Raw genomic sequence first — 18,848 nt, 5'->3', positions numbered from 1 at the left:
CAAGGCTTGTGAGGTGGGAATCTGCGTTTGCCTCAACTGGCTCCCCATTGAGGCTTGAGGGGTTTCAGGGAAATCTTTTAGGGTTGACTGCACAAATTGTGCCCATCTCAACTGGCCCATTGAGAAGTAGGGGTAATCCCCCCACTTCTCACATGTCCCTGCGAGAAGGGTGATTAGAGAATACTGTAGGAGTTTGTAGTGCTTCTGTTATCATCAATACTGTGTTAGGGAAGACTAGACTAGAATAAAGCTTATTATTAACCCCTTTGAAGCTCTCTATCCTGTCTGACCAGATCAAGAGTGAACCTGTTAGAGGCTGGAGTCCAAACCTCCAGTGCCTCCTGTGTATTATCTGTCCAACAATGTCTTAAAGTGAAAAATGGATAGCAACTTGCTGTAGATGTTATGAAGGAATCCTTTTCATCTATCAGTAGACAGGGGTGGGGAACCTGTGGAGCTCAAGGCCACATGTGGCCCTCCAGGTCCTCAAGTGTGGCCCTTTGATTGAATCCATACTTGAAGTTGGCTCACACATGACACTCCATCTCCCATCCTCATGCCTCTACATTAGCTGTCCTTTTAGCCTGCGATACACTCCTTCTTTATTTCTGCCTCAGAATCCTTTTCTCCATCATTTTATGGACAGTTCTCAATGTTTGTCTCCTTGTACTTCTTGTCCCAATGAGTGCCTTCCGGTTAATTCAGATTGTAATGCCTCTTTGTCTCAGCAGACACTACTCAAGAAATGGTGTAACATCTCTTAGCTACACCCGTCTTTCCTCTGACACTTCAACCACCCTAGTCCTGGTACTAATTATCTCATGCCTGCCCCACTAAAATAACCTACTGTTTTTTTTTTTTTCCCTTCTGCAAATTACTGCCCTTTCCAGTCTATCCCTCATTCAGCTGTCAAGCTGATTTTCCTAAAGAACAAGTCTGACCGTGGCCCTCTTATTCGGTAAACTCCACTGGTTCCGTATTACCTCAAGGAATAAATATAAAATTTTGTAGCATTCAAAGCCCTTCAAAATGTGGCCCTCACCTATATTTTCAGTCTTTTTACTCCTTACTCATCCCTCACTGTACTCTCAGATCGAGTGATATGCTGTTCCTTACATAAGACACTGTAACTTCCTACTTTAGACATTTTCATTGGTTGTCCCCCATGTCCCATGCCTGGAATACTCTGTCTCTGCATCACTAACCCCTGCCCTCTTTGACTTCCTTCAAGTTTAACCTAAAATAACAACTTTTACAAGAAACCTTTCCTGATCTCTCCTAGTATTTGTGCCTTGATGGTTAATTATCCAAATTTATCCTGTATATTCCTTGTTTGCAAATAACTTTTAATTTTCGTATTTCTCATTAGACTATGAGCTCCTTGACAGCAAGAACTGTCTTTGATTTTTCTGTATAACACCAGTACTCAACAGTATACTTGGTACATTACAGTCATTTCATAAATACTTCTTTACTGACTTATTGTTGTGACTGAAAAATTCACCAGCATGTAATATTTCTAAACATAAAGAGGATAATCTTTCAGACAACAAATACAGAGAACATTGCTGGGACCCATACTTTCCATTTTCTAGGATGTATAAAAGATGGAACTCTACAAGATGCTTTCAGAAAAACCTGTAAAGATAAGAACTGATGCAAAGTGAAGTAAGCAGAACCAGAAGAACAGTATACAAAGTAACAGCCATATTATATGGTGATTAACTATAAATGATTTAGCTATTCTCAGCAAAACAATAATCCAAGACAATTCCAAAGTATTTATGATTATAAATGCCATCCACCTCCAGAAAAAAAAGTGATGGAGTCTGAACACAGATCAAATAATAAATATTTCTTAACTTTATTTTTCTCAGGTTTTTTTTGGTCTGTGTTTTCTTTCATATGACTAATATGGAAATATGTTTTATAAGACTGCACATTTAAATCTATTTCAAACTTCTTGCCTTCTCAATGATAGGGGAGGGGAGAGAGGGATGGAGAAAATTTGGAACTCAAAATTTAAAAAAAAACAATGTAAACATTTTTATATATAATTCAAAAAATTTAAAAAAATAAAATAGAGAAGGAGCTCTAATTGACATAGCTTTTAATAATCAAGGGTCACCTGCATGTACTCAGGCATCACACACAAACTTTAATGGCATTTGCTTAGACTGAATCCAAATCTACTTTCCAGCAACACTCATTAAGCCTAGTTCTTTTGTTTGAAGCTAAGCACAGTAAAAACAGATCTCTCTCTCTCCAGATGTGTACACACACACACACACACACACATACACACACACACAAATATGCCCCTTTAGGTGGTTATAATGAGCAACTAAACTCTATTCTTCTTCAGATTAAATTTCACTATTTACCTCAACTGATTCTCATATGGAATCATTTCTATTAACTTTGCTGTAATTTTTTCATAAAAATATGAAAGATAGAAAGATGATAGATATAGATTGATAGAACATTTATTAAGAAATTAATATATGAGAGGCACTGAGCTAAGTTCAGGGAATAAAAATTCAATTAAAATATTGTCTGTCCTCAAAAAACATATTATAATGTAGAATATAAAATATAAAAAGGAGCTGGAAAGTTTCTTTTTGTGTGTATGTGAGAAAGAGAGAGGGAGAGAGGGAGAGGAGGGAAAGAGGGGGAGGAAAAAGGAGAGGGAGAGGGAGAGGCAGAGGGAGAGAGAAAGAATGGTTGGATGGGTATCCAGTTTCCACATGGGGGCAACTCAGAGAGTTAGGAGTGTAGCCAGGTATAAATTGAATTTGGGTACATTATGAAATATTGGACCAGGTCAGGGCTTCAGTAATAAAAAGAGAAGGCCACAGAATGGAGACATTTCCAAAGTAAGAAGTCTGCTAGGAATTAAGCTGAAAAACCCAAAGGTGAAAATTTTAATCAGTAGTGAAGTTAGCATGGCCTGGGTACTTCATGAAATCTTCCAGATTTGTATGAATTGATGCAAGGTGAAGTAAGACAAGACATTTAATAATGTCAAAAATATCAAAAGAAAAAAATCGACAATAGCAATAATCAATGGAAAAGATCTTTCATCAAGTATTATACCCAAACAAGATTTAAGAAAATGAATCTTCCTTTTCTCTCTGCAGAAATGGGGTATTATGGGTATGACATTTTGCATATATTTTCAGATGCAGTTGGTCAGATAGGCTGGTTTTGTTGAACTGCTTTGCCCTCTTTTATTTTCTTCTTCTTTACAATCTTTGTTACAAGGCTCCCTTGGTAAAAAGAGGGGTTAGAGATATATTCGGAAAAAAAAATGTTATGTAAAAACAAAAGATGAGTGAATGAGGGACAAAAAGTATTAAAAATCTACTGTGGGTGAAGCATTGTGCTAATTACTAGGGCTATAAATGGTAAAGTGAAACAATTCCTGTCTTTACATTCTAATAGAATCTTTACATTCTAATGGAGGAGACAGTATATTTAAATGAATGCCTGTGAAGGAAGGGGATTTGTGTAAGGGGAATCATGGGGTAGGTGAGTAGAGTGATAGGACAGTACATTATTATTCCTTTTCCAGAATAAATGACAATACTTATTCAATTATTCTTCCTAGAGCAAGAAGTGGTAAAGCAAGGGATATTGTAATAAGGAAGTGTAGATATACAGTAAAAGTGAAAATGGTAAAAAGCCCTCTGGTTCCAGGTAGATATATGTATGATATGAGAAACATAGAATGATATTATACATATATATGTTTGTGTGTGTATGTGTGTGCATTGCACATATACATATATATACATATATTGATATGTATGTATACATATATTTACCCATATTTACATATGCATAATTTTAAATGTGCCCACTACAATCAGACATATCACTTGAGATTCATTCTAATATTGAAATTTGCTTAGTGTATGTTCAGAATGAAAAATCACAGGATTCAGAGCTAGGTAAGTCCTAAGCAGTTATATGATCTCACTCCTTCATTTTTCAGATGAGGAAACTGAGGCTCAGAGAAACGAAGAAGACTGCCCAGGATCACACACAGAGTACATAGTAATCGGCCCACATGGTCTCAGATTTCTTCCTCTAAGTGGAGAACTCCAATTGATTTTTTTTTGGTAGATGCTCCAAGGACTAAGCAACCTTAAGTATAGAGTGAATTTGAAACTAAAAGCATTCTGTCGGTGGCTAACACTCAAAAAGTCAGTTTAGTTTTGGCAATGTATTCTTAGATCAATGTGTGCCAATAAATTCTGTTAACCCTTAATAAAAATGATAGTCCAGAAATAAGAAAGTACCTAAGATCTGAGAGACAGTAGTTATTTTTCTAACTTAATTTTTCCCCTTCTCTTGTCTTTCCTTGCCAGGAATATGAGTAACTCCTTTTATTCCCCCCGACTTAACTTTGATGCCTGTGAGTCGGGGCTGCAGATGCTATAAAAAAAATCCTTTCAATAATATATATTCTCTCAGATAGACAGAACTTTCTTGGTAAAATATATATGAGAACATTCCTTCAAGCGGCCAAGTATGATTCATTTATTACCTGGTTGGCAGAGAATCTTGGGAAATAAGATTGGTCATGTTTCTTCAACAACTACCCCTCAGTCTTCTCCCTCCCATGCTTCCCCATGGTATCGTCACCTTTTGTTTGCGTTATAGTCAATTCCCAGTAAGACCTTGTAAGTAACTTTCTTCCTCCTTTTACTGACCTAGTCATTGAAAACCGGTGCTAAGCTCATAGCAGGACAGCCTTCCCCAACTACTATTTAAAAAAAAATGAAGAGGCAAATATTCTGAGAAAAGGAACTTAAAATAATTATAATTTATAGTACTTTAGAGCTTTATGAGGTATAACAGGCTTTCTTCAGTGCCTTGTCCAGAGCTGCTTCAAAAATATTAATTAAATTGAGGTAAGACAAGTATTGCCATCTCCCATTGGAAAGATGAGTAAATTGAGGTCTACAGAGTTTTGCGTTGTTTGGCCTATGAAACACAAGTTATTAGTTGCAAAGCCATACTTCCAGGCCACTTCTCCCTTTGCACCAAGTCAGGGACCCCTTCTAGTAGGCTATGCTGCCTTTCTATTATTTATAACTGTTATCAAGTCTCTCCATGCAGCTCTTCTCTGATGTGGCAGGCATAATTCCAAAAGATTATACTAGCATTCAGATTCCAACTGACCTTCTGTGCTCATATGTTACAATCAGCAATTCCACAGTTAACCTTCCAGCCAGCCATAAATAATGGAGCCAATGAAGAACAGGAAAGACAAAAGATTCCGAGGCTCTACTGAAATACTTTGCAATGTCACAGCGTATTTTGGAGAGTTTGATATACTCAAAATGATAAAAGCAATGTGGGTGTTTCTGCAAAACTATTTTACTTTAATCTTAAGAGAAATTCCAGTTATTAAAAAAAATGAAATGAAATGATAATAGTGTTCTTCTCAAACAGTGACTAGCACAGAATAGGTGCTTAATAGATACTATTGGACTGATATAAGTTGTAAGGAAGGCTAGTTGCAGAGAAGAATGAGATTTTGAATGGTTTCTTCTTTCTCATGATTCATAATAGAGAGGTAAAGCATGAGATTATCGAATCTGGAGCCAAAGTGACCTAAAGTTCATTCCTGACTCTATTATTTACTAGTTATGTGACCATAGCTGGCCCTTAACTTCTTTAGCCTTCAGTTTAATCCTCTAGTAAGACTATATCTAGAATATTGTGTCCAGGCAGTGAGGCATCATAGTGGATAAAATACCAGTTGGATCCAGAAGACCCAAGTTCAAATCCTGTATCAGATACTGACTAGTCATGTCACAGTGGGAACTAGTTACTCAATCTCCCATAGACTCATTTTCCTAAACAGTAAAATGGGGATGCTACTGCCTAACCTTTAACTCCCCCCAGCACCTAGTTCCTTCTTGCCATAGAAGATCCAAATATTCCTGTGGCTGACTCCACCTGAAATATTGTTCTATAAAGCCCGAGCTATTTTGTCATTGCCAAGTACCTTTTGAAAACTATTTCATGGAAGGGTCCAGGATAGCCTTCATTCCTCTCCCATCCCTGCTCTTGACTTCTATATTTTTAAAAACTATCCCAGAGTCATTTTCCTTCTATCACCATCCCCCTTTTCAGCTCCCTTTTGTATATTGTCTTCTCCCATTGGAATGCAAACTCCTTAGAGCCAGCGGCTATATTTTTCTTGTTTTTGTATCCCTAGTGTTTAGCAAAGTGCTTAGCATATAGTAAGTGCCTTTAAAATGCCTGTTTTCTTTACATGTAGTTGGAAAAAAATGTTAATAATAAAATTGTTGCCTTCCTTCCTTTCTCCCTTCCTTCCTTCCTTCCTTCTTTCCTTCCTTCCTTCCCTCCCTCTCTGCTTTCCAGGACTATTTTAAAGATCAAATAAGACAACATAAATTAAGTACTATTCACATTTTATAGTCTTATACAAAGACTTTATGATGATGATGATGTGATTAATAATTATTAGAATGATAATATCTTCAGTACTTAATTATTGGTATAGTATAAAACTCAAATATAACATATTTATGGTGCTTGGAAATATATAAAATATCATCTATAATATCTAATTTTATAAAAGGCTTACCAAGTGTTTTACATGTATTATCTCATTTCATCCTCACAACAATAATGTGAGTAACATACTATTATTATTCCTATTTAATGTATGAGGAGACGAAGCATGAGGAAGTTGGGTCTTTCCCACAGCTAGGTAGGGTTGGAAGGATTTGGACTCACCTCTTCTTGACTCTAAATCCAGGGCTCATTCCACTATAGAAAGTTATTGTAGTAGTGACTGTTTATAGCATCATCCTATCATTATTATAACATTAGGCACCTCTTAGTTCAATAGAGTTCATACAGGAAAGGTCCTAGGATACATTACTCTCCTGCTATTAATGCTATATACTTAAGGTTATTCTGACTGTTACCCAGGTAGGCAAAATGGCCGTCTTTTGTAATTGAATCAAAAATATTTAAATGGAAGCTTGTTATTGCTATTGTTGTAATTGACCAAGTTCACATAATAAGTTATCATTATGGGGTCATGATACCTAATCTATTTCACACCTACCCTCCCACCTGACTCTTTGGGTAGAAGAGAAAGGGACAATAGGACATGAAAAGGCAGATCTAGAAAAAAGGAGAGAGATTCAACAGAAAGTAAGTAAATTAAAACTGTTGTAGAGGAATTTGTAGGGTCCCTATCCTTTTCCCCCTGCCTCCAACTCAAGGATGTTTTATTATCATATGAATTTGTTCTAGAAAGATAAGAAGGCAGGATAGACAGAAAGATAAAAAAGGAAAGAAGAGGGAGTTGAAAATGGAGAAAGGGATGAAAAGGGAGAGAGAAAGAATTGAGGGGGAAAGGAAGAAAGAAAAAGAAAATAAAGGAAAATGAGAGAGAGAAATGAAAACAAAACACTTTTCAAATCAAGCTGTTTTCTTAAATACTTGATGCCTATTTTTGTTTACTTCAATCCCCAGGTAAAAGATTAAAGTAGGAAAAAAAAGAACTTCTCAAGTTTATTGGCCTCTATATTTAATGTAAAATGTTTGTTTCAAGCTAGATTCACAGAAAAATATAAAGTTTCAAAACCAGAATTTACACGTCACTGAAAAATAAGCCTCCAAGGAGCTTTTTTCCAATAGACCTATTTTTCTTTCCTTCCTTAAACTTTATAGTTCATATAAATTATTTCTTAGGTTGCCTTGTAAGAAAATTATGCATAGAATCTGAATTCATGTAGTTGGAATGTTTTAAGAATCATAAAAGACTCTGTCTTCTACCCTACTTTTCATTTTTTTTATTTTTTTAGTGGTAAAGTGATGAATGAGGCCTTTCTAAGGAGAGAGTGTAGTCTTGAGTTATAAATACGACCTTAGAGAAAAGCCCCCAACTTTCCAAACAAAGAATATTCCATCATATTAAAAAGTTCATTCATTTATCCATTTATGTATTCAGTAAACATTTATGAATAACCTCCTGCTCTTAATGCACTATGCTGAGTGCTAGTGTGACACAATGAAAAATAAGACAAGGTCTGTGTCCTCAAAGAAATAGATTAATCATGTATAAAGATAAGTATAATGAATTAGAATAAATGCATAGAGGAGTAAAAAAATGTAAGGAAATTGAATGGAGAGATCACTTTCAGTCTGGGATTGTAAGAGACTTCTTGGAGGAGGTGTCATTTGATGCTGATCCTTTGCAGATTAATAGAATCTCAAATGATAGAGATGGTTTGCCAAATTTTCACTCTTAGATTAGTGAGCTATGATGAATCACCTAGATTTCTCCTACTCATGTGTTTCCTTGACAAGTTTCCCTAAGTGTGTGCCCAATTTTCTCCATGCATTTTTGAGAGAATGGGAGCCAGATATGCATGGGTTGTGATTTATTATTTGCTATAATATGAGTATGGTATTGTATCCTTGTTTTGTTGTTGTTTTCATTGTTAATCATTAACATCTAACTGTAAGTGTTATGACTGACTACTTTTGTAAATAGTAATGCATCTATGGGGGCTCTGGTGAATAAGAGGATTTTCCCCAAACAAGATTTCCCCAGCAGTCCTAAAAACATCTGTCTTTAACCTCCTAGTGGTATTTTTTCTCTGCTGAAGTGTGTGAAAGGAGGTTAGAGTGAAAAGCTGTCTATACACGTAGGTGAGAGGTATGAAGTGCTACTACAATATGCAGGCACACTTATATACTTCTTACACTACTGATTTATGAAGCATTGTCAAACGTTTGGGCTCATAGTTATCAATTTTATCCAGTTGTGCCATTTTCCAGTTGTTCTGAGAGGCTGGAACTACAATCATCTCTTTTGATTTAACTGTTCTGTCATTCATTATTTTAACAGTTAATCAGCTTTCTCTTTTCCATTTGATTCCACTTCTGTTTTCCTTTTACTAACCCAGAAATTTTCCTTATCCTCTTCCTCTATCTTCTTCTTATTTCTATTAATCCTATTTCTTCCGGTTTGAACTTCTGAATTCCACTTACTGTCATATTGGAAAAAGGTATGAAGAATTAATATTTTAATAATTAATAAATAATGATAAGAAAATATGTTAATGAGTAATAATGAGTTCATGGCATAGTGAGGAAAAAGCACTGAATCAGTATTCAAGAAAACCTGAGCTCTATTCTAGATTTTTCTCATTATCTAGTTCTGTAACCTTGAAAATTCAGTTAACCTTACGGAGCATCAACTTATTCGTTAAAAAAGTAGGAAGTTGGTCTTGATTTCTAGCATCCTTCCTATTGTCTTTTAGAGGTAATACAATACAGTGCAAGGGGAAATGCCTTGAACTCGGAGTTAACGCCACTTTGCCAGGCCCACTGTTTTCCTGGACTATGTCAACCTGGACTACATATTTCACTTCTCGACTTCAAGTTCTTCATAAATAAAATGGAGATAATAATAAATCTATTATCTACCTCAAAGAGGTGATTTTATATTATTTTTTAAACTGCAAGTGAATAGTTAAATATCAATTATTTCTAATCAGTTCAACTCAATGAAGGTGATGAGATACCCTTTGATTATTTCTCAGGTTTCATTTCAGTATTAACCATCTTTGTTATGTCTTTCTCAGTCTAAGATGTTTGTTGTCTTCTAAGACAAGTGAAGGAAATGCCTTGGTTTTAGAGATCATAGAGTCTAATCCCCTCATTTTATAAAAGAGGAAACTGAGGTTCAAGGATTTTGTTCAAGACCCTTTCACCTCCTTATGTCTCCTATGGTTATTTATGACTGATATCTGAAATTTTACCAGTAGAAATGCTTATCACACCAGATGGACAACCAGCAGTGCTCAGAATCGGATAGGCTGAAATAAGACACTACCAGATAGGAATGTGTGTGAAGTTTTTAACGATTTCAAAATGTTCACTGCTATAAAATCCCATATTTTGAGCAATAATACTAATAGCCAACATGCATATAATGCTTAGTATATGTGTATTATATATATGTATATGTGTATATACATGTATATATATACATATATATGTATATATGTATATATATATATTTCCTTGCATGTATTTTACATATATTGTGCCATTTAATCCCCATAATAACCTTCTGAGACACATGTTGTTATACCATTTTATGGATGAGGAAAATGAGGCTATGAGAGATTGTTGCTTATCCAGAGACACTCAACTAGAACATTTCTAAAACAGGATTTCAACTCAGTGACTACAAACCTAGCACTCCCTCCACTATGCCTTCCACATGCCATTGAGAATCCCTGAATTTTGTTGAGGTTACATGGCTACAAATCATGGAACACCAAAATCCAGAAGGAATTAAACTTATAAATTAAGTGAAGGACAACAGAAAAGCGTGGTGAGTTAAGTACACTGTAGTTCATTGCCAAAGGTGACAGTTGTAAAAAATAAACAGGGAAAAGATACCTGCAAGTCCTGTATAACTACAAAAATGCATAGGCCAGTTATCTAGCCAGAGTACAGGAAGGATATATGCAATGCGGGCACTCCCTTAATTTAAAAACAAGCAAACAAACAGAGGAAGGTCTTAAAGTTCATGGATGAATCATCTTTGGGGGATTTACAGTAAGACATAAATGAGATTACCACCGGATGGGGAAGTATAGAAGTATAGAAAGTATAGAAGGACCACAACCTATACCACTGGGGAAGAAGCCTATAGTGATGAAATCATGGATTCATTGAAGTGCAAAAGTATCACTGTCCTAAAAAGAAGGGCTGGATGGAGAAAGAGAAAGTAGAATAAAGAGAGAGAGAGACAGACAAGATTAGATACAGAAAGACAGAGAGTTCCTGCTGAAGGGGAAAATAGTCATATCCTGGAAATTCTAATGAAAGAAATCATAGCAAGACATAAGTAAATTTAAAAAAAATCATTAAGCTCCTATTAAAACACTATATACAAGTCTCTGTTCTGAGTATCAGAGAAACAAAGGAAAAGAAGACAAAATTATCAGGTCCTCCCTACAAGAAGCCTATAATCCATACACTAGTGATTACACACAAAGTTTACACAAGTAATGTCAAGAGGGCATATGAATAGAAGATCGTTTGTGGTAGCTTCATTATCCTAAACTTAAACACAGCATAAAAGAATACCTTTGTTCTTGCCCTGCTAACCTGGAGCCCTGGTCTAGATCATTTGTTTTAGTGGGCTATTATCTGCTCTTAGTGCTCAATTATATGATACCCATTCACCAGAGGCAAAAGAGTTCTCCAGTTGGACAAAGACATTTCTGAATCTATGCAGTCTCTGCTTTCTGAATCTTTGGGGACTTTTCATGTCCCCAGTGTAAACTTAACTCCAGATCCTTTAGATGGTATTTCTCCTTATGGTTTCAAAAATCCTTCAGGTGTCTCTTCATCCATAGAATCCTACTGATTAATTTTTAAATGAATCATAGCTTTGTAATCTGGAAGTTCAATATATCTTATTTATAAGACTCATTTTTTAACTTGGTCTTTTATCTTAATTAATGTAATGAGGCCCAGGTGTTGAGGCAATGGGAGCCTTATACAAATAAGCAGTCCCTCCTATCTTTAGCGTTTATTGTATTATTCACTCTTTAAAGCTTTGGGGAATAGAACTTATACAAGATGCCACAGAAAATAAAACTGTTTTACTACTAATGTATTCATTATAGCATCCCCCAAAGGCTTCAATGAGACCACACTGAGAATACATAATACCATCTCAGAACAAAGAGACCGAGAAGAGTTCAATACACTGGAGGTAACACATTGAAAAGTTGCAAAGATTGATTTGTGAGGGAATGTGAACAAAAAAGTATGTATTGCCAAAGCATGAAACTGCTAAATAGCTAAGTGGGGGACCAAAGAGAATATAGGAATGATTTTCTATATATTTGGAGAACACGAACACCAAAGGAGATAGTGGGAAATTGCGCAGATTGAGGGAGGAAGGTAAAAATAGGAGCAATGTGATGAGATTATGAAATGGAAACTTTAGGTAGTCTTTGGAAAAAGAGCTCCAAATGCAAGTGCTGATTACAGTGTGGAAAGCTCCCTGAAAGCAGATGTAAAGGAAGATGTTTGCTTCAATCATGTAAAATTAGACTAAATGAATATAGATATAGATAGATATACACACACACATATATATGTATATATGTGTGTTTTGTACAATATATGTATGTATATATGTGTGTATATATGTATGTGTGTATATATTGCATATATGTATGTGTATATATGTACATATATATGTATATATAAATTTTGACTTGAATAAAACATGCATGTTTACTTTATAACCTTAGCAATTCCATTCTTGCTTCTGTAATGTTTTTGAATTGTAGAGTTGGACGCAACCTTAGAGATCACCTAGTCCAATCTCCCCCCAGTGAAGAAATCTACTCAGCAGAACTACTGACGGATGATCATCCCACCTCTATTTGTATTCCTTCACCAGGTAAGACAGCTTGTGTTAGTAGATGGTTCTGATTGTTATCGTAGTAAATTTTTTAAATGTTTTTTTTTTTGTTTTCCTCTTAAGTAAACCTAGATCAAAACCCCTCCTCTTCCAATTTCCTGCCTTTGGTTCTGATTCTGTTCCTTTTTCTTTAGTCCTAATCCTTTAAACACATTTTTAAAAAATAGACATTGTGATGCCACAAATGTAATCAAAGAGATTCTCCCCATCTGAAAGTGCTCTCTTCCATATTTTTCTTGAAATAGACTTTTTTCTGGAGTTCTCTCTTATCCATAAGGCAGCCAGGTAGAGTGGTAGATACTGTTTTTGCAGTTCGGTCATTTCAGTTGTGTCTAATTCTTTGTGTCCCACCCCCCCTCCTTGGAGTTTTACTGGCAAAGATACTGGAATGTTTTGCAATTTCCTTCTCCTAAACTGAGATAAACAGGGTTAATTGACCTGCTCAGGGTCATGTATCTAGTAAGTGTCTGAGTCCACATTTGAACTCATTGATACTCTATCCACTGGGCCACCTAACTTCCCCTTATTCTACCTGGTCATCCCAGATTCTGCAGCCATTTGCTTCTCCAGCTCATTTTACAGATGAGGAAACTGAGGCAAAGTTAAGTGACTTACCCCTACAGATAGTAAATGCCTGAGGCCATATTTGAACTCATGGAAAATAGTCTTTCTGACCTCAGGCCCTGCACTCTATGCACTGTACCACCTAGTTGCCTATACCACACTAGCATTATTTAAAAAAAAAAAAATCAAATGAATTGTGAAAGGGCCTATGTGGTTATTTTCATGGTGTCCATAACTCAGGGGATGTTTCTTTTTTTTGGTGGGGTTGGGGGGGGGGGCAAGATGGTTAAACAAATTATATTATATGCATGCAATGGAATATAATTTTGCCATAAGAAATAATGACATGAACTGTCTCATAGAAACTAGGAAGACATTTATGAAGAGATATAGAACAAAGTGAGTGGAACTAGGAGAATAAATTGCAAAATGACATTATAGAGAAAACAACTTTGAAAGTTAGAACTCTGATCAATGAAATGATAAACCAGAAATCTAAAAGAGTAGGTTTGAAACATACTGCAATTATCTCTTCTACATCATGAGAGTCACCATCACAGTTCTGATATATTGCAGGTCAGCGTAAGAAATTTTTTGCCAATTTTGGGGGAGTTTTGTAGAAGCCTCAAATGAGACATGAAGGCGAGCAGGTGTCACAGAGCCTATGACCAAATACTTAACCCAGATTTTACAATAAGGTACTGCAAACACTCCACAAAAGAAAAAGACAGAAAAAAAAATCAGACTTCTTCTCTGGTATGAAGAGAGGGGTAAAAAAATTCTATATAGATTTTCCAGATCACTGGGGCACCACTGCACTCCTAACCCCTGTGAGGCAGAAAGGAAAACTGTACTCACTTCCTCTCAGAGAGGTGCTAAAATTACAATGCAGAGAGGCATATATTTTTGACATGACTTATGTGGGAATTTACTTTGCAGAAATATGCATAAAAGGGATTTATTTTTCTTTCTTTTTCTGGAGGGGTTGTTATTCATTTGGAGGAGAGAGAGTAGGAGAGAGAGATTATAAATGTCTATAAAATAAGTAATTTATTTATTTAAAATATCTATTTTTTAAAATAGGCAACTAAGTGGCACAGTGGATAAAGCACTGGACTTAGAGTCAGAAAGACCCGAGTTCAAATTTGGCCTCAGATACTTATTAGCTATATGACCCTAAGCAAGTTGTAACCTTTATTTGTTTCATTCTCTTCATATACAAAATGGAGGTAATAATAACATCTTCCTTCCAGGGTTTCTGGGAAGATAGCAAGAGATAATATGTATTAATTGCTATATAAAGAGAGTTATGACATATATGTGTGTCTATAAGTGTGTATATATTTATATACACTTATGTACACACCTATATACATATGTATGTGTATATACACATATACTATACATGTATTTATGCATTGTGTATGTATTAGATAGACATAGATGTAAGTGTAGACATAGACATGGATGTAGACAAAGATAATCTCCTTGGGGTAGAAACTGTTTTTGATTTGTTTGTTTCTTTGCTTGTTTTATTCCCAGGGTCAAGTATAGAGTTCTGCAGAAAGTATCAGAAGAATCTCAAAGTTAGAAAGAACCTCAGAGGCCATCTGATACTATACATAGTTGAAAAAGACCCCTCTACTACTCTTGACAAACCAAAATAAGATCCATAACTTCATTGAAACCCTTTAGCATATCTATATCTATCTATCAATCAAAAATGTTATTAATGGAACTGCCTCCTCTAACATTGTTTAACCTAATCTATCTTTTTTTCAAACTAATTAAAGGTTTTCATTTTCAGGATAAGGTTGCACTGATTTACTTCCCTATACAATGAGAAAAGGTACTTCATATCTATTCATTATTACTTATCAATAATTTCCCGTGGATTGATTCAGTGGAATGAGAATTAAATATCCAAGTAGCTGAGTAGACAATTTAAATGTTTGTGAAAATGAAGACCAGCTTCATTTAAATGTTAACTTAGTATAAATTTATATCTGTACTAGGATTCAACAAATTCAACCCCCCTCTCCCCACAAATTTTATTAAGTGCCTACTCTGTGTGGGACTCTATGCTTGATGCTAGGGATAATAAAAAAAAAAAAAAAACAGAAATGAAACAACTCCTATCTTTAAGTAGTTTAATGCTCTTCTAGGATATACAAGGTCCCAGGCTGTCCAATTCTTCCACTAGCCACCAATTTTTAATATAAATACAAATTACTTTTAATATAAATATACTATAAAAAGTAAATGTTAAACAACCAACATATCACTTCTTACATTTAGAAAACTTTTTAAGGTAAATATCATTATTAGGATGCCATATCCAATGAATCAAAAAATAATAATAATTGTTTATAAAGTACTATCTGTGAGCCAGGCATAGGATGATAGATTTAAAGTTTGAAAACACATGTAACCTAGAATAAACATTCATTTCATAGATGAAGAAACTGAGGTCCAAAGGTGAGGAGTTCAATTCAGTCAGTATTTATTAAGTGCTAAGTTCTCCAAACTACTGGGTGCTAGACAAAAAAGCAAATAAATCCTGGCATCAAGATACTTGTATTCTATTATAGGATGAACCAACATGGACAAAGATAATTAAAGGCAAAACATATCCAAAATAAATAAAAAGGAATTCCAAGAAGAAACACTAATATGCAGGTGAATATATTAAACCAATCAAAAGGATTCTTCTATTTGTTTTCCAGAGACTACAATAGGCAGAGAGGATATAAGTAAAAGGGATGAGACAATTTCCTACTCTCAAGAAGCTTGTATTTGACAGGGGGTGACAATATACACACTGAGGAAGAAAAAATAAATAAATACAAAGCAGTTAAATATAAGTTAGGGAGGGAGGTCACTAGCACTAGCATTCGACAGGATTGGGAAAGGTATCATAACAAAGGTTATTCTTCTTCTTCTTGTTCATCCTTCATTCTTGAAGAGGACCAATGACATCAGGAGGGTGATTGACTTGGCAGTGAATTGGATTTAAGTGAGGCAGAGCTGTGCAAAGTCATCAGCCTCAGTATCTCCCCTAGAGTCATTGGAGTCCAGTAGCAAGACACACATCAAGATGAATAGTGATGGCCCCAGATGCAGTGGGAGACCTTGGCATTTTTAAGCTAAGGTCTTTCCCAGATCTCAGTTTGGGGCAAAGCCCACTCTGTAGTTAAAGGCTAGGTAAGAATTGAGGCAAAAGATGGCCTAGTTTGCCTTTGTGAAAGAATCAGTCTGGGAGGGGAATCAGAGTTACTGGCCAAAACAGAAACAATTGTTGTTTACATTCTCTTGTGCTTGAGCTGTCTCTGGGAGGGAGAAATTCTATGAAGGAGAGCTGAGAAGGGTGGGTTTTACTAGCAAAGGAAGTGGATGGATGGTGCAAAGACACAGAGACAGAAGCTGGAAACATTAAAAAGCTTCTTTTAAGAAGTGGCATGTGACCTGAACCTCAAAGGGAGGTTTCCCATTTTACAGTTCAGGAAAGTGAGGCAAATAGAGGTTAAGTGACTTGTCCAAGGTCAAACAACTAGTGAGTTTCTGGTCCTTCCAGGTATAGAGAATAGTATGTTCAAATGGAAAGTCCTATATGGAGAGTATCAAATAGGAGAATTTAGTGTTGGGGGGTTGCAGCGGGGGGAGAGGGAGAGAGGGAGAGCGGGAGAGAGAGAGGAGAGAGAGAGATCTATATATAAAACAGCTCTTCTTGTAGTAACGAACTTGTAGTGAGAAAGGACTAGAAAATAAAAAAAATAGCTGAAACCTAAAGAAGGGCTAGTTAGGTAGAGAATGGCTAAACAAATCTTGCTATAGATGTATAATGGAAAACTATTTCACTGTAAGAAGTGACAAAAGATATTTTTTTAGAGAAACATGGGAAAAATTTATGAACTGATACAGTGTAAAGTGAGTAGGACCAGGAGAAAATTTAGACAATTATGACAACATGATAAAGGCAATCAAGTCTGAAGGAATTTAGAATTATGTTCAATGCAATGAGATATCAAGAAAAATTTTAGTCAAAAAATTAAAAATAGAAGAAAATGCAAACTATTGTAAAAGTAACTGACATGGAAAGGAGAGATAATTTAAGAATTATTTGATTACCTGAAAGCTATGATCAAAGAAAGAGCCTAGACTTAATATTTCAAGAAATTATCAAAGAAAACTGCCCTGGTATCTTAGATCCAGAGGGTAATATAGAGATTGAAAGAATCCACTTATTACATCTTCAAAGAGATCCCAAAATGAAAATTCCCAGGAATATTATGGCCAAATTCCAGACCTCCCAAGTGAAAGAGAAAATATTGCAAGCAGCCAGAGAGAAATAATTCAAATATCATGGAGCCCCAAGCTGAATCACACAAGATTTAGCAGCTTCCACCTTAAAGGAGCTGAGTGAGGGCTTGGGATATGATACTCCAGAAGGCAATGAAACTAGGTTGCTAATCAAGAATGACCTACTCATCAATTCTAAGTATAATCCTTCTGGGGAAAAAGAGATATTTAATATACTAGAAGACTTCCAGGCATTCCTGATGAAAAGACCAGAGTGGAAAAGAAAATTTAACATTCAAACAGAAGACTCAAGAGAAGCATAAGAAAGGTAAACAGGAAAGAGAAATAATAAGGGATTCACTAAGGTTAAACTGTTTACATCCCTCTATGGGAAGATAATACTTGTAACTCCTAAGAATTTATCATTAGTAGGGTATCCAGAAGGAGTTCACATAGACAGAAGGCTTGGGTATTAGTCGATTATGTTGGGATTATCTCTAAAAAGAAAAATTACAATCAAAAATATATATATTTTCTCACATAAAAGATTCACACAGGCAATGTGCTACATATATTGTCTCATCTGATCCTCATAAGAACCCTACAAGGTAGGTGCTGTTCTTATCCCCATTTTATAGTTGAGAAACCTGAGTAAAATAGAAGGTAAGTGACTAGCTCAGGGACACACAAGTAGTGAGCGTCTGAGGCCACATTTGAACTCAAGTCTTCCTGACTCCAATTCCAGCATTCTATCCACTGTGCCACCTAGCAGCCTAGACATCATCTATTCTAAACCCTTCATTTGATAGTAAACTGAGGCATAGTGCTTTATGTAGGGTTATACTGCTTACTCTCAGACCCTTACTAGCTGTGTGAATCTGGACAATTCACTTTATCTCTTGGGAGAAGAAAATGACAAATCACTCCAGTATCCTTGCCAAGATCATGCCATGGACAGTACTGTCATGATATGGTCCATGGGGTCACAAAGAATCTGATATGACTGAACGACTGAATGACAGTAACAAATACTACTAGTAGGAGTCAGAAACAGTTTCAAAACCTGGTCTAACTCCAAACCCAGAGCTATACAAATCTGACTTATTATTATAGGACATAAAATATGGTAAGTGCTACTAAAAATGTCACTTATCCCACATGAGTTTGGGCCATATGAGGTATTCCAAATGATGAAGGACTTATCTTTTCATGAAAGAAATTAGATAAATTCTGCAGTTGAGTCAGAAGAGCTCTTTGATTTCTTGCTCTGCTCCTTCCTAGCTGTGTGATTCCTTTCAAGGACTTAACTATGTTGTGCCAGCATTTCTTCAGTTCTTAAATGGAGCAGTTGGACCAAATGTTTACTGTGAGTCTGCTCAGCTCCAAAACCCAATGTTTCCTGTCACAACCACTCTGAGCCTCAGTTTCTTCTTCCGAAAATTGGGAAATAAAAATGACCTAA

Source organism: Trichosurus vulpecula, chromosome 2, assembly GCF_011100635.1.
Source record: "Trichosurus vulpecula isolate mTriVul1 chromosome 2, mTriVul1.pri, whole genome shotgun sequence".
NCBI lineage: Eukaryota > Metazoa > Chordata > Mammalia > Diprotodontia > Phalangeridae > Trichosurus > Trichosurus vulpecula.
Note: the sequence above shows the minus strand (reverse complement) of the source record.